Below are 14,789 nucleotides of genomic sequence, written 5' to 3'. Positions count from 1 at the left end.
CAGATCAAACCAATGGGGTTTACAGTTAACAATATTTATATTCTTTCCCATATTTGGAAGCTACTCTCTTCCCTGATCCAGCTTTCTGGTCCTTTTTCCAACTATGACACCATCTTCCCAGACAATAACCTGGGTCCACCTGCATATTAGATGTTAGACACGGACAAAAGCTAGTAAAGTCATGGGCCCCTTTGAATAGACCTAAAATAGACCGACTACCTTTTTCCAAAATGGTGACCCCAAATCTTCATCTGCAATATTCTTGCCTCCAGGTTCATGATTAGTCAACAACTTGTTCTGCTTTACATACTAACTCTTTTTCAGCCACCAGGTTCCAGATGCTATCATGATGTCAACCTGGCTTCCCTGAGCAGACAATCCCACCAATGACAATCCCACCTGGAGCCCCACTTCCCCAGAGCCCTGCCCCACTAGGGAAAGAAAGAGACAGGCTGGGAGTATGGATCAGACTGCCAACACCCATGTTCAGTGGGGAAGCAATTACAAAAGGCAGACCTTCTACCTTCTGCACCCCATAATGTCACTGGGTCATACATACTCCCAGAGGGATAAAGAACAGGAAAGCTTTTCTGGTGGTGGGAATTGTGTGGAACTGTACCCCTTTTATCCTATGGTCTTGTCAATATTTCCATTTTATAAATAAAAATTTAAAAATAAATATTTTAAAAATATTTTAGGAAAAAAACTCAAGGATTAAAGATAATTTAAAAAGTAAAATAAATAAATAAATAAATAGAATAAAAGGGGGCCAGGCAGTGGCACACTTGGTTAAGTGCACACACTACAGTGCTCAAGGACCCTGGTTCAAGCCCCTGGTCCCCACCTGCAGGGGGACGCTTCATAAGTCGTGGAGAAGGGCAGCAGGTGTCTGTCTCTTTCCCTCTCAATTTCTCTGTCTCTACTCAGTAATAAACAAATTAAAATAAAGAAAAATCTTTTTTTAAAAAAAGTAAAAATTTTAGAAAGAGAAACCGGGCAGGGGTAGATAGCATAATGGTTATGCAAACAGACTCTCGTGCCTGAGGCTTCGAAGTCCCAGGTTCAATCCCCTGCACCACCGTAAACCAGAGCTGATCAGTGCTCTAGTAAAAAAGAAAAGAGAGAGAGAGAGAGAAAGAGGGAGAGAGAGAGAGAGAAACCAAGAAGTGAACTTTTATCTCGACCCAGAATTCTGAGTAGAGGGGCAGTATATATACAGTCAACCAGAGCCCCATATCTCACCTGGGGAGGAACAGTAACAGAAGTGGGCCAGAGGGAGTGCTGTTTGCTTTACTTGGGATGTTTTAGTTGCTGGAAAAATGAGAGATACAGAGAAGGGTCTGTCTTGTGACTGCTTGCTCAAAGGGTCAGAGGTGAGGGAGGCTCAGGAACACTGGCCTCTGGAGTTAGTTCTGTGAGACTCAGTTACTCTAGGAATCTGCCTTCTCTGAATTTGGCCTCTTCGTCCTGGCCTAGTTCCTGTGGCTCCCTCTGCTGTTTGCCCGGAAGCCTGTCACCTTGTCACCGGACTCCCTCCCCATGGAGGTCACTCTCCCCGTCCATGGGACTCACCCTTGACTTTTCACCTTTTTAAGTTGTTTATTGAGAACCTCTTTATGAAGAGGTTTGTCCTAGACGCGGAAGCAGTCATGAAAACACAGAATTCTTGCTCTCTTGGAGGCAAACAATACAACAAGCTACGTGAGTTCAGAGGGTACTAAAAATGCAGATGTGATTAAAAAAAAAAAAAATGGTGAGTGGTCCAGGAGAGGATGCAATGGATAAAGCACTGGACTCTCAAGCATGAGGTGCCGAGGTCAATCCCCGACAGCACATGCACCAGAGTGAAGTCTGGTTCTTTCTCTCTCTTCCGTTCTCATTAATAAACAAACAAAAAGAGTGGTGGAATAGTGATGTTGGGAGTGGTTAGGCTGGGTGATCTGGAAAGGTCTGAGCAGGGCAGGTCTTAAGTGGCAACTGAAGCACCAGGGGAACTCAGGGGACTCACAATCTGGGAGAGACCATGAGGAGTAGGACCCCAGGCAGAAACTAAACTGCTGGAACAGACTGGGATTTCTACCTAAGGATTATCAGTGCTCATCTGCATTGGCCCCAGGGGAAGAATCCAATGTGCCAGCTACTGCCACTTCTTTAAAAAAAAAAAAAAAAAAAAAAAGGCTGGTTAATGACAACCAGATCCTTTATTTTATTATTAAATATTTATTTATTCCTTTTTGTTGCCCTTGTTTTTATTGTTGTTGTTGTTACTGATGTTGTCGTTGTTTGATAGGACAGAGAAAAATGGAGAGAGGAGGGCAAGACAGAGAGGGGGAGAAAGACACCTGCAGACCTGCTTCACCGCCTGTGAAGCGACTCCCCTGTAAGTGGGGAGCCGGGGGCTCGAACCGGGATCCTTACACGGTCCTCGTGCTTTGTGTCACCTGTTTTGTTTATTTTTCACCAGAGCACCGCTCAGTGTTGGGTTGTGGTGGCGGTGCAACTGAACCTGGGACTTTGGAGCTGAGCTTCAGGCAGTCTCTTTGCATAACCATTATGCTCTTTCACACACACACACACACACACACACACACACACACACACACACACACACGCAGTCTCTTTGCATAACCATTATGCTCTTTAACACACACACACACACACACACACACACACACACACCCAGATCTTCCGATTCATTCCCTGCAAGGAAACCGTAGTTGAGTTTGTCATTCCATAAGCTACTGCTCCTTGCACAAAATGCTCTCCCCAGCTTCTAAGGGCGCACAGGCGCTCAGCCCCGAGCTGTGGTCTCCAGGCGGCCGGGGTCGCCTTCAGCGCAGCACCCACCGCCCTGCCGAGACCCGCACGTGGCTGGGGCACCCCGACGGCAGGGGCAGCGGGCCGGCCGAGCGTCCCCCGGGGAGCATGCGCGTGGCCCGCGGGCGGGCACAGAAGGGCGCGGGCGGGGAGGCGGCTCCTGCAGCCGCCAGCCGGCAATTCCTGCGGTGCTGCTTTGGGGAGGGGCGGTGAGGAACAACGAAGCCTAGGCTGACCTCAGGTAGGAACGCTAGGCGTCACTCTAGAAAGCTCCTAAAGACTCAAACCGTCCACGCCCAAGGAGCCGGCCGACTGAAGCGCCTCGTCCACACGTGGGTAAATGGAGGCACTCGGCGCCCCGCCTCCGCCGGCACTCCTCGGCGGGCAAAGCTCGGCCGCCGCGTGACTGAGCCCGTCAATCACGTGCGAAAGATGGGACACCGCCCCCACCACTCTCCCGAACAGCCAATAGGAGACTAGGAGCGGGCGGGGTGGGCGGTGCCTCTCGGCAGGGGGACCCAGCCACCGCCCTCCAGTGAGGTCCCGGAGAGTCCCCTTCTGCCGAGGCGAAAGGGCGAGGTGCACGTCAGTCACAGAGTCTGGCCAATGGGCTCACGCGCTGGCCTCGCGCCCGCCCCTGCCTCAGCCTCCTGGCCCTCGCGCTGTCTTCCCTGAGGCCGCGGCGGCGGCGGCGTCCGCCCGCACCTTCATCCGGGGCTTGGTCGGCGGGCGCTGGCAGGCAGCGGTGGGCGCGAGGCCGGCCGTCTCCCGCGGAAAGCAGCAGCTGTGACAGGCCATGGGCTTCTCTTTGAGTCCGAGGTGGGTACGGCCGGCTGGACCGCGAATGCGAGCCGGTCGCCATCTTTCTTCACGCTGGTCTCCGGTGGCGGCGGGCGAAGGGCAGCGCTGCGGGTAGCGGGCGGTGGTTTGGGCGGAGGCGGGCAGGTGAGGAGCGGAAAGAGACCGCGGTCGCAGGTGGCTCGGGCAGGGGGATGGGCGCCGCGTGGCGGGCCGGCCCCGAGGCCCCCCCCCCTTTCGCTTCCCGCCAGCGGCTGGCGGGCCTGCGGGGGAGGGGTCGTTCTTCACATTCTTCACCCCGCCCCTCCCCCCACTCCAATCAAACTTGGGCGTGGGAAGTCCCGCCCCCAGGCTGCGCTCATTGGTCGGCGCCGCCTCTCGCCGCCGCGTGACTGGCTGCTGCATCTGCCACCACCTTGACGTCACTTCCGCTCTGGGTTTGCGGGCTGGGGAGACCTTGGCCTTGTGGGCCGGGGTGGCGGGGCGGAGGTTGGGGCTGCGGGGTGGGTCGTTGGTGGGGCTCGGTTCCCCGCTCTCGGCGGGCTCAGCCGGGCGCAGCCTCGTGGCTCGGAGCGCCTCTGCGGCCGGCCTGCCGGACGCTGTCCTTGGAAAGAGGGGAGTGGGCGGAAGTCGCGTCCCTGGGGACAGGCCTCTGCTGGACGACCTGGGGACAACTGCTCACAGCTCGCCCTCGAGGAGGCGGCCACCCAGATCCCGGCGAGCGCCGCTGTAACCTCTGTGTCCTTGGCCCAACGGCGCGCTCCCGCTCCCAACTTTCTGCCGTCCGACCTTGTGAGGAGAGTGTAGCCACCGAGGGGCAAAAGCGTTCGAGGCGCCAAGTGTTCGGTTCGCTGGATGAGTTTTCCCGGCCCAGCGCGTTCTTGGCCGTCGTCTGTTTCCTCAAGTTAAAAATCTGGCTCTGTTTTTGTTGGCTGGAAGAGCCGCCGTGGTTACAGACTGCGCAGAAGTCGACAGTGTAGAAAATAGGCTGATTGTTTGCAGGAGCCTGGGTCACTTGGGCGCCCGCACCAGGTGAGAACTTGCCAGCAACCCGGGGTTTTTGTGCAGGTGATTATTACCCAGCGTTGCCGAAAGTGTTATTTCGAGACCCTGAACTCGCTGAGAGTCTGCACAGGTCTCCACCTCGTCTCGATTCGCCTGTTAAGCGGCGTTCGGAAGTGTCACTTTGGTACAGATACTAACGGGTTAACAGTGTACCGGCTACGCTGTGGTGACAGCTAGAAGGTAATTTTATAGACGACATGCGAGTTCTGCCGAAAGACAGACTCGGTGCCTTGGGGTTCAGAATTTGTATGACCGAAGGTGGGTGGGATCACGCCGGGCATTACCTTAAAGCCAGTGAACACTGGTGCTCTTGGAATCTAACTCATAAAAATGTCTTTTATTTTGTTTAAGTGTTTTTTTTTTTAAAGAGATTTTCAAGTCTCAGAAAATGAAGAGGAATATCTTTTTACAAAAAAGTTTGTTAGTCACTAAGTTCAAATTTACAGAGTGAATATCAGATCAGTGTTACACCGATTGGTCTCGTTTGTAAAGAGCATCTTATTTGCTGGTGCTGACTACAGAGGTTTTTGGTTTTTATTTTTGGCTTACTATACATCATGCTGGGTGTTTATGCACCTTTTCTCTCAAGCTAATACGTTTTTACTACAAGTGGGAATTGTTTAATATTAAGAGTACAGCACTTGTGTTTTATACCATAGGTCAGAACTCAGTAGGTTAAGGAATTTCTTAGTAGATAGTCAGAGATTCTAATAGAATTAAAGGTATTACGGTGTTATTTGATAGTATTAAACTAGATGCTTATCTCTGTATTCTGTGGGAAGTCTTTAGGATTGGGGGGGTATCTTTCAGTCTAGCCTATTGTCTGGTTTTTCAATATCTAGGTGCAAGTAGAAGAATTTGAATCCTGAGTGATGAGTTGTCAGCATGGCCTGTCATTTCAGGACTGGGGTAAAAAGCCTGGTCAGTTGGTGCTGTTTGCCTAAATAACATAAGCGTTGCAGTCACTTAAAATATTAAAACAAGATAAAATGAGAGACAATACAGGCGATTTTGTTTGAACACTAGATCTTTGATGTCTGGTTTGTATTTCATAGTTAAAGGACATCCCTTTTTGGACTGGTTGTATTTCCAATGCTCAGTAGTGATATGTGACTTAACTAGGAATAGTGTAGTTTTCATGAATTGTCTAGTTAGCTACTTTTCAAACATTATGTTTCACCTTGAAAATTAGCACTTCTCAATGTTGCTGTGGAAAAAAAGTACCTGGACTTAAGAGAATTGTGAGTCGTGTCGTGTCCCCCCCCCCCCCCAGGTGCCTTGGCGCAGGGGCAAACCAAATGATTTCTCGGGCTGGATAGGCCTGTGGGCCAGACTTTTCCCATCCTTACTAGGTAGCTTCGCATTATCAGCCAAAGTGGTTTTTATTGTTGTTGTTTTGTCTCCTCCACAGTTTCATCTCAAATGTGAGGAAATTGCATCCAGTGATTTCTTAATAAGCTCTAGTATTATTCTGAGACAGCTGGCAACTGCACTTTAATTAGGTGTTTGTTACTTTTGCTTCTCTAGGAATGTTTTAAGAGGTTTTAAATGACAGATTAACTGGATGTTTCTTTATTTGTGACTGAGTTCATTATGAAATTATGTGATGTCATATTCACTCAAGAGCCCTTGCCCCCACTTTTTTTTGGGGGGATCAGTTACATAATTGCTTGATCGCGGGGGCGCTTGTTAGTAATTCACTATTCTGCAGTGTAGGCTATGAGTTACATACTAAGGATAAAGGGAAATTGTAAACTGGAGCAGAAATTTAAGTAACTAGCACCTCTCCTTTATTGGAGCTTGTGGGGCTTATGCTGTGGCTTTTTGACCTGAAAGCATACCTAAGATGATGGATGAGGCAGGTTTTAAAGGGTTGAGAAAAAAATGTGTGGGGTGTTCATTAAGGAGATATTTTGCCTTTTGCATTCATGAGAGGATTTGTATCAGAATTATTTGTTCTTAAATTAACAATTTGCATAGGAAAATTTAGAGGATTACTGGGCATTAAGTTGGCATTGTTTTATTTTTTTTCTACTTGGTATTTAGATGCATCGATACGATTGACAAGAACTTCTTTTGCCTCACTGAATGAGAGGAAAGGGCTCTTTTGGAAAACTTGCTACTTGACTCTGAAAATTTACCTTGAGGGTGGTGGTGTTGGTCATGTGCCCAATAGAGTGCATCTCTTATTATGCTGGGGCCCAGGTTCAAGCCTCTGGTCCCCACCTACAGGGAACAAGCAGTACTGTGTCCCTACTTTGCCCTCTTTATCTCGCCCTCCCTTTTCAATTTCTGTCCTCTGTCCTATCAAATACAGAAGAAGAAAAAAGAGAAAAGTGAGTTGTACAATGCACTAAGACCCAGCGACAATCTTGATAACAATAAAATTAAAAAAAAAAAAGATAAAGATAAATCTTAGGGGCAGGATAGAGCACACTGCAAGGATCCAGGGGAGGAATATGGTTGATATTGGAGTGCTATGGGGTCGCTGTATTTTTTATTGCCACCAGGTTTATCTTTGGGGTTTGGTGCCAGCACTATAAACCTAGCTCTCCCAGTGGCCATCCCCTCCTTTTTTTTTAATAGGACAGAAGAACTGAGAGGAGAGAGAGACAGACACCTGCTTCACTGCTCATAAAGTGTGTCTCCCTCCACCTCAGATGGAGAGCAGGGAAGGGCTCAAAATCCAGACCTGTAAGATGTTTTAAAAGAAGGAAAAAGCCCATGCTAGAGCAGTAAACGCACATGTGAGCAACATCACAGCAAACCTAACATAAATCTCAGGCTTAGAACTATGTTTGGTAGGATGAGAATTTGTGATTCTGGGGGTAATTAGCACAGTGTCTAAAGCGTTGGACTTAATCACACAAACCTAGTTCTGTCCCAGAGATACTGTGATTTTGATGTTTATTTTATCATTAGCAAGTGGGACTGAATGACGAGACTGAAAGAAATATTTATATTGAAATGTGGCTAAAATGACACTCATAACAACCATAAGATGGAATATAAGTACTTTTTTCTACACATTTTATTTCAGTAGAAGAAGAGACACCTGCAGCCCTGCATCACCACTCGTGGAGCTTTCCCCCTGCAGGTGGGAGCCAGGGGCTTGAACCCAGGTCCTTGTGCATTGTAGCATGTGCACCACCACCTGGCCCCCAAACTCCTGCACTACTTATGTACGTACTTATGTATATACTTATTTACTATATGTAAAAGAAGTTTGAAAAGGCAAGGCAGAGAATTATAAACATCTGATAAAAATTATATTGGAAGTCTAAACTCTTGAGTAGGTATACATAGATAAAAGTTTTTTGCTTTTGCACTGTCCAGTGCATATTTCATAATGATGTAGATGATAGTTTAAAATACTGCTTTAGTAAAATTGACAAAATACAAACATGACATATATCTTCAGAAGTGTGTGTCCTTCCATCTGCATAAAACCTCAGTACAAACTGCAAATGTGATAGAAGCTGTGAGTTCTTACAGAAGAATTTCATGTTCCATTTTGAATATTACTGACACTTGTTTATGGACATGGGCGAAGAAACATAGTTTTAAACATAATGGTATCGGGGCCCGGTGATGACACACCTGGTTAAGTGCACACATTGCAGCCAGGTTCAAGCCTCAAGTCCCCACCTGCAGAGGGGAAGCTTCACAAGTGGTGAAGCAGGGCTGCAGGTGTCTATCTCCCTCTCCCTTCTAAATTTCTGTTTCTAGTCAATAAATAAAATATTTTTTTAAAAAAGACATTTCTTGAATATATATGGGTGCCAGGTGGTGATGCATCTGGTTAAACGCACACATTACAGTGCACAAAGACCCAGGTTCAAGCCCCTGTTTCCCACCTGCAGGGGGAAAGCTTCATGAGTGGTGAAGCAGGGCTATAGTTGTCTCTCTGTTTCTCTCCCTCTCTCCTTCTCCCCTCCCCTCTCAGTCTCTATTCAATAATAAAATAAAGTGAAAAGATTAAAAAACATCATGTCATACATTGCTACTTAGCAAAAAAAAAAAGGTGGATTTTAAAATGTTAGTGCAATGAAGTGAATATGAGTGATAGTTACAGAACTACATCTGACATAACTACAAAGATAAACAAGTTTATCGGGATGTTTCTCTGTGTTGGGGAGGGGAAATTACTGTCTTGCAAATTATTAATAGTTATTATTAGTTGAGTTGTTCTAGGTCATTAAGGTGCTTTGCACGTTTCTCAGTCTTTAAAGCAGCCCCATGAAGCGGATGTAGTAGTTACCCAATTGGAGATGAGCAACTAAATCTCAGCAGAGTTGGGCCGCTTGCCCAAGAACACAGCCACTCAGCTGCAGAATTGATTCAGCTAAACTCCTTTTTTATTGCTACTTTGATACATTGAGAGACTTTCTTATGGTACTTTTGTGACTTTGAATCGGTGGGGTAGTAAAAAGTGGATTTAAGTTTATAGTTTAAAACGCTGTCTCTGAGACCCTTAGCACCCTTTCCATGCCTTTCCTGTATGAGATCCTGGGTCCGGTTCCTAGGAACATCTAGAAACAGCTGATATTTCATGAGGTAGAGCAGTCCTTTGGTTCTTTTTTTCTGCCTTCATTTATTTATTTTTTATTTGTTGGATGGGGATAACCAGAAAATGGCAGGGGGCGGGGATACCTGCAGCACTGCTTCACCACTTTTTTTTTTTTTTCCTTTCTTTTTTTTTTTTTGCCACCAGGGTTATTGCTGGGGCTCAGTGCCTGCACTATAAATCCACTGCTCCTGGAGGCTTTTTTTTTTTTTCCCTTTTGTTGCCTTTGTGTTTTGGTTTTTGTTTTAATCATTGTTGTGGTTATTATTATTGTTATTGATGTCCTTGTTGGATAGGATAGAAAGACATGGAGAGGGGAGGGAGGGGAGAAAGACACCTGCAGACCATCACAGCTTGTGAAGCTACCCGCTACCTCTGGGGAGCTGGGGGCTCAAACCAGGATCCTTACACCAGTCCTTGTGCTTTGCGCCACATGTGCTTAACCTGCTGCACTACCGCCCGACCCCCTTCTTCACCACTCTTAAAACTTCACCAGCAGGTGCTCTACCACCTGGCCCCCTTTTCTGTCTTTTTTTTTTTTTTTTTTGCTTTACCAGAACACTGTTCAGCTCTGGCTTATGGTGGTGCAAGGGATTGAACCTAGGGCTTTGGAGCCTCAGGCATGAGAGTCTGTTTGCATAACCATTATGCTATCTACCCTCTGCCCCCTTTTCTGTCTTTTAGTAATTATCTGAAAGGTCAAAGTGAGGTATTTGGGGCTGATTTCATCTTGTCTGAGAATGCTTTTATAATTAACATTGATGGTTGCGGTTATAAGAAGTTGAATAACCGTTGTCCATTTGGTATTAATTATGGGAGTTCAAGTTCCATAGAGGCCCAGACGTTATACAGTGTGTTTGGAGACACTGATAGTAAATGTGGAGGCAGGACTCAAAACAAACCAGGTCTCTGGTTCTAAAGTATACTTTGTATCATCTCTTTACATTCCAGTTATGGGGGGGGTGCTGGACCTCATGAACTAAGAAAACAGACTAGATAGTCCTTCCCCCCCTTCTGTTTCCCAGTCCCCCAGTATTGTGCAGTTAGGGGTGTTGTGATGGCTGCATTTGACTTGACTATATAGTGTGTAGACTTTGTGATGCAGTGCCAGAGACTGAACCCAGGGTCCCATTGAGCCACCTTCTTGGTCCAGTGTTCTACTTATTTTTAATATTTTTCATGCCTTTTGTTGCCCTCATTTATCATTGTTGTGGTTATTATTTATTGTTGTCGTTGTTGTTGGTAGGACCAAGAGAAATCGAGACAGCAGGGGAAGACAGAGAGAGGGAAAGATAGGTATCTGCAGACCTGCCTCACTGCTTGTGAATTGGGATCCTTTTGCTGGTCCTTGCACTTTGCACCATGTGCACTTAACCTGCTGTGCTACTGCCCAGCCCCCTAAACTTAGGATCTTCTTATACTTGAGGTGCCAGCTCTTTATCCTCTGTGCCATCACCCAGGTCACTTTATTTTTTTATGAGACTCTAAGCATATTCAGAGCACTTACTCCATCATCAGTGGAGGCTTTTTTTTTTTCCCCTCCTGACTTGCTTTTGTCTTTGTCCTTCTCAGGTGGCATTGGGGTACAAACATGGGCTCCTTGGTGAACAGTACTGATTTTGGGGAAAGATTTTTGGCTTACAAAGTCATTTAGTAAGCTCTGGCTTATGGTAGTGCAGAGAATTGAACCTGGGACTTTGGAGTCTTGAGCATCAGGGTCTCTTTGCATAACTGTTATGCTATCTAAACCAGTCAAGCTAAATTTTCTTACTATTTACTTATTTGGATAGAGGCAGAAATTGAGAGGAAGCAGGGGGATAAGGAGGGAGGCCTGGTCCATACTCCCAGAGGGATAGAGAATGGGAAAGCTATTGGGGAGGGGAGGGGATAAATAAATATAAAATAAAAATAAAGTATAAAAAAAAAAAGGAGGGAGGCCTACAGTACTCCTTCACAGCCTTTGACACTTTTCTCCTGCAGGTGAGGTAACATGCAAACTCTGCTGGGCCCTCTCTCTTGATTCTCATTGCCACTAGGGTTATTGCTGGGGTTTGGTACCAAGATGGCAAATCAACTGGGTGCATCAGCATACATACATAAAAATGGCTGGGTTTTGTAAAGTTTGTCCAGTTTAAATGAATGAAGGTGATCTAATTCTTTCTCTCTTACAGGGAACCAGGATTACTGAGGAGGAAGCCTTCCTGTGCCACTCCACTGATTTCCTTTTCAACATCCACTCTGGATAATCTTCACTGTGGGATGAGGTAGTAGGTTGTATAGTTTTTAGGGTCACACCCACCACTGGGAGATAACTATACAATCTACTGTCTTTCCTAACGTGATAGAAAAGTCTGCATCCAGGCAGCCTCGTGGAAATTCTGCAAACTACAGTATTTCTTAAGAATTTGTAAACATGCTTTAGTGTAACACTTTTACATGGTACAAATTGTTTATTTTAGAGATTTAGAGACAAGTTGTTGAAGGAGTCATTTTTTATAACTGATGCTTACAGTTTTGTGTTGAATTCACTATTGAAAGTGAGTGTTCTCCATTCCAGAAGAGAAACTTGCTCTGTCAGAGTGAGGTAGTAGATTGTATAGTTGTGGGGTAGTGATTTTACCCTATTCAGGAGATAACTATACAATCTATTGCCTTCCCTGAGGAGTGGACATGCTGCATTTTAAAGTTTATTTTGCATTTAGTTATTTTATATTGATTGCTTATTTTCTGCCTTAGTGTACTTGCTAAATAGACATAGTAATTTGCTATTTTATTTTCATGTGGTATATTTCAGAAATATGAAATTATGCAAAATGTGGGTTGAAAAGTTATTTATTTTTCCAGAAAATGGCATTACTTGCCTCTAGGATTATGAATATGTTCATTGCCCCAACACCCCCATGCACATAGGCAGTGCAAGATCCTGGTTGATGGGAGCTTTATAAAATGTAGTCGAGTTGTATTTTATTCCTCATCTTGGGTTTTTGGGTGGCCTTGGGCCACCAACACTGTCGTGTCGTAACCACAGCTTCATTGGCATGTTAACTTGGTTGGCTTAACTTTCGGGCCTATAAAAGGGAAAGTGTGTTCTACCCTTCTTCCCTGATAAATATGTGTTTGCATATTCACTAGCTGGAGACAACCTGGGCGTCACTGGGGCTCCAACTCAGGACCTCGCGCTTGAGAGGTCAGTGCTTTACTATCACCCTGGCCACCTGGTTTGTCGTTTAAATAAGAAGTGAGAATGTTAGAGTTCCTTGAGCTCAACATCTATGAAGGCCCAGCTTTCAGCTTTCTTCCAGTGACCAGACCATCTGTTACCTTGGACTTCATAAGCAAGGCTGAAAGATACCCTATTTCTTTTCTTTTTTTTACCCGAGCACTGCTCAGCTCTGGCTTATGGTGGTATAGGGGATTGAACCTGGGACGTCGGAGCCTCAGGCATGGAAGTCTGTTTGCATAAGTATTCTGCTATCTACCCCTGCCCAAGATGCCCTATTTCAAATGCTTGCTGCCGATTTTGTTATGGGGAAAGAAGAACGAGGCAGGAATGACAGTGAGGAAGAAGTTCACCTTTTCCTGAGTACTAGTATTTCGATAATTACAGTGTGTACCATTGCAAGAACTTTGCATGAGAAAACATTGCATTCTATTTTGTGTGGCCTCAACCCGTGGTTGCTTTTAGGCCAAAAGTATGCCTTTTACTTCATCCTTAGCATGTAGACAGACACCACTATGGTGTGGAACTGGTCTCTTGATTATGAGCTGGACATCGGTTGCATTTTGTTACACCAAAGAAAAGCAGGAATGAAGAAATGGTTGACAAGTTGGACCGCTCATAGCTGTGTCCATTGTGTGGCAGGCACAATCTGGGGGGGGGGGGGGCTACTTTCATCCATGTGCTTCTGGTGCAGCCATTCTACAGTTGGGAACTTGTGCTTGTGTTACTATTAACTAGTGTCTGAGGAGAAGTTGGCTTTATATTTTGTGTTAATTACACAAGGACTCCTTTCATGTTTTTACTAACTAGGTCTGCAAAAAAATCATGGAGAAACTCTTGTATTTTTGCAAAGGTGCTTAGATCATTTTTGGTAGAGGGACCTTAAAACCCCTCTAAATGTTTTAGGTAATGCCAAATACCATGATCCAGAGTTTGTTTAATTCAAAGGTCAAAGGTCTCTGGGTACAGAAGAGAGGGACTCTAGCAAATACATGTGATCTACAGAAGATAGTAGACTGCTCCAAGTCGTCAGGCAAGCAAGACTTAAACGTGTCGCTGAAGTTTTCAGTTTATCAGGACAAGGGAATTTTATGGAGTTGGATGTTTAAGTTTAGCTGATACATTTAACATGTAAAAAAAAAAAAAAACCATTCCAACTATATATGTGGACTGCGTTTTGTAACTTCTATGAAGTTTGAGTTTTATTTTTAATTGTGCTTCTTATTAAGCCATATGACCAGTAACTTTTTAAAAGTATCAGTGAAAGAATTATAGTTGGTTTGGAGTTGAAGTAAATCCTGAAGACTATGGTCTGATTTAACAGGTTAATTTGAAATGAATGCATCTTCAAAGTAGAAGACCTTCAAGGAAAAAAAATATATATGGGTTCCTAGGAAGAGGTAGTAGGTTGCATAGTTTTAGGGCAGGGATTTTGCCCACAAGGAGGTAACTGCTGCCTTTCTTAGGGCCTTAAAATTCCACGGTAACCTGATTGGTGTGAGCAGTTTTTTTCTGTAGGAGAAAGACATTTATTTGCTCATAAATAAAAGCATTTCAGGAATAGCAAAGGGAGTAATGACTGCACTTAAGAGACAGCAGCATGGTGCCACACATGACAATTAAAACTGAAATCTAGTAAGCTAATGATGAGGTGTCAAGGGGGTGTTGGGGACCCAGTACACTATGGTGAAGGAAGTTGGGAAGTGGTGTGCTGTTGTGGGCAAAGGAGAATTCTGGTGTATGTTTCATTAACCATCCCACTTTGGGGGTCCCTGGAAATTTTTATCTTTGGTCATGTTCTTTCTGTGTCCTGGAAACCACCAGCAATTTCCATCTTTGATTCTTCTGTTACACCTGAACTGAAAGGGTAGAGAGATGTTGGTGTTTCCCACATTCTGTCTGTAAATAGCTTACTGATTTAAGAGTGTTCTTTGGGGGCACTGTGCATTGTGTAATGGAGCGCCCAGTATCATTTGTAACCTTAATGAAAGAGATGTTTTTATACAAAGGTCAAAAATGAAAGCAGTTGTCACGGTTTTGTAATTGTGATATACTAAACATCTTTTCAATAAAAGTTACGCTTTAAAACATGCTTTTCAAGTCATTTATAACCTTAATTTTATCACAATTTGTAACAAGTCCTCAATTGCTGGATTTGGGTCAAACAGTACCATATTCAGAGTGATGGTGTTTGTGTGTTCATCTAAGAATGTACCCTTAGTTTTTTTTTCAAATGACTGACTATAAACACCTAAATATATCCTCATTTTTTAACTTGTCTTTTTAAAAATATTTATTCCCTTTTGTTGTCCTTGTTTATTG

At 44.9% G+C, this 14,789-nt stretch overlaps 1 long non-coding RNA gene across 1 annotated transcript; it reads left to right on the top strand.

The window, feature by feature from the left end:
• Positions 1–4,284: 4,284 nt before the first annotated feature.
• On the top strand, positions 4,285–14,559 carry LOC132540941 (uncharacterized). Its single transcript, XR_009552148.1, has 2 exons — positions 4,285–4,647; positions 11,419–14,559. It is a non-coding gene; the product is annotated as an uncharacterized LOC132540941 (long non-coding RNA).
• Positions 14,560–14,789: the final 230 nt, after the last annotated feature.

The sequence above is a fragment of the Erinaceus europaeus genome, chromosome 10 (assembly GCF_950295315.1).
Source record: "Erinaceus europaeus chromosome 10, mEriEur2.1, whole genome shotgun sequence".
Classification (NCBI taxonomy): domain Eukaryota; kingdom Metazoa; phylum Chordata; class Mammalia; order Eulipotyphla; family Erinaceidae; genus Erinaceus; species Erinaceus europaeus.
This window is presented reverse-complemented; position numbering and strand designations above follow the sequence as displayed.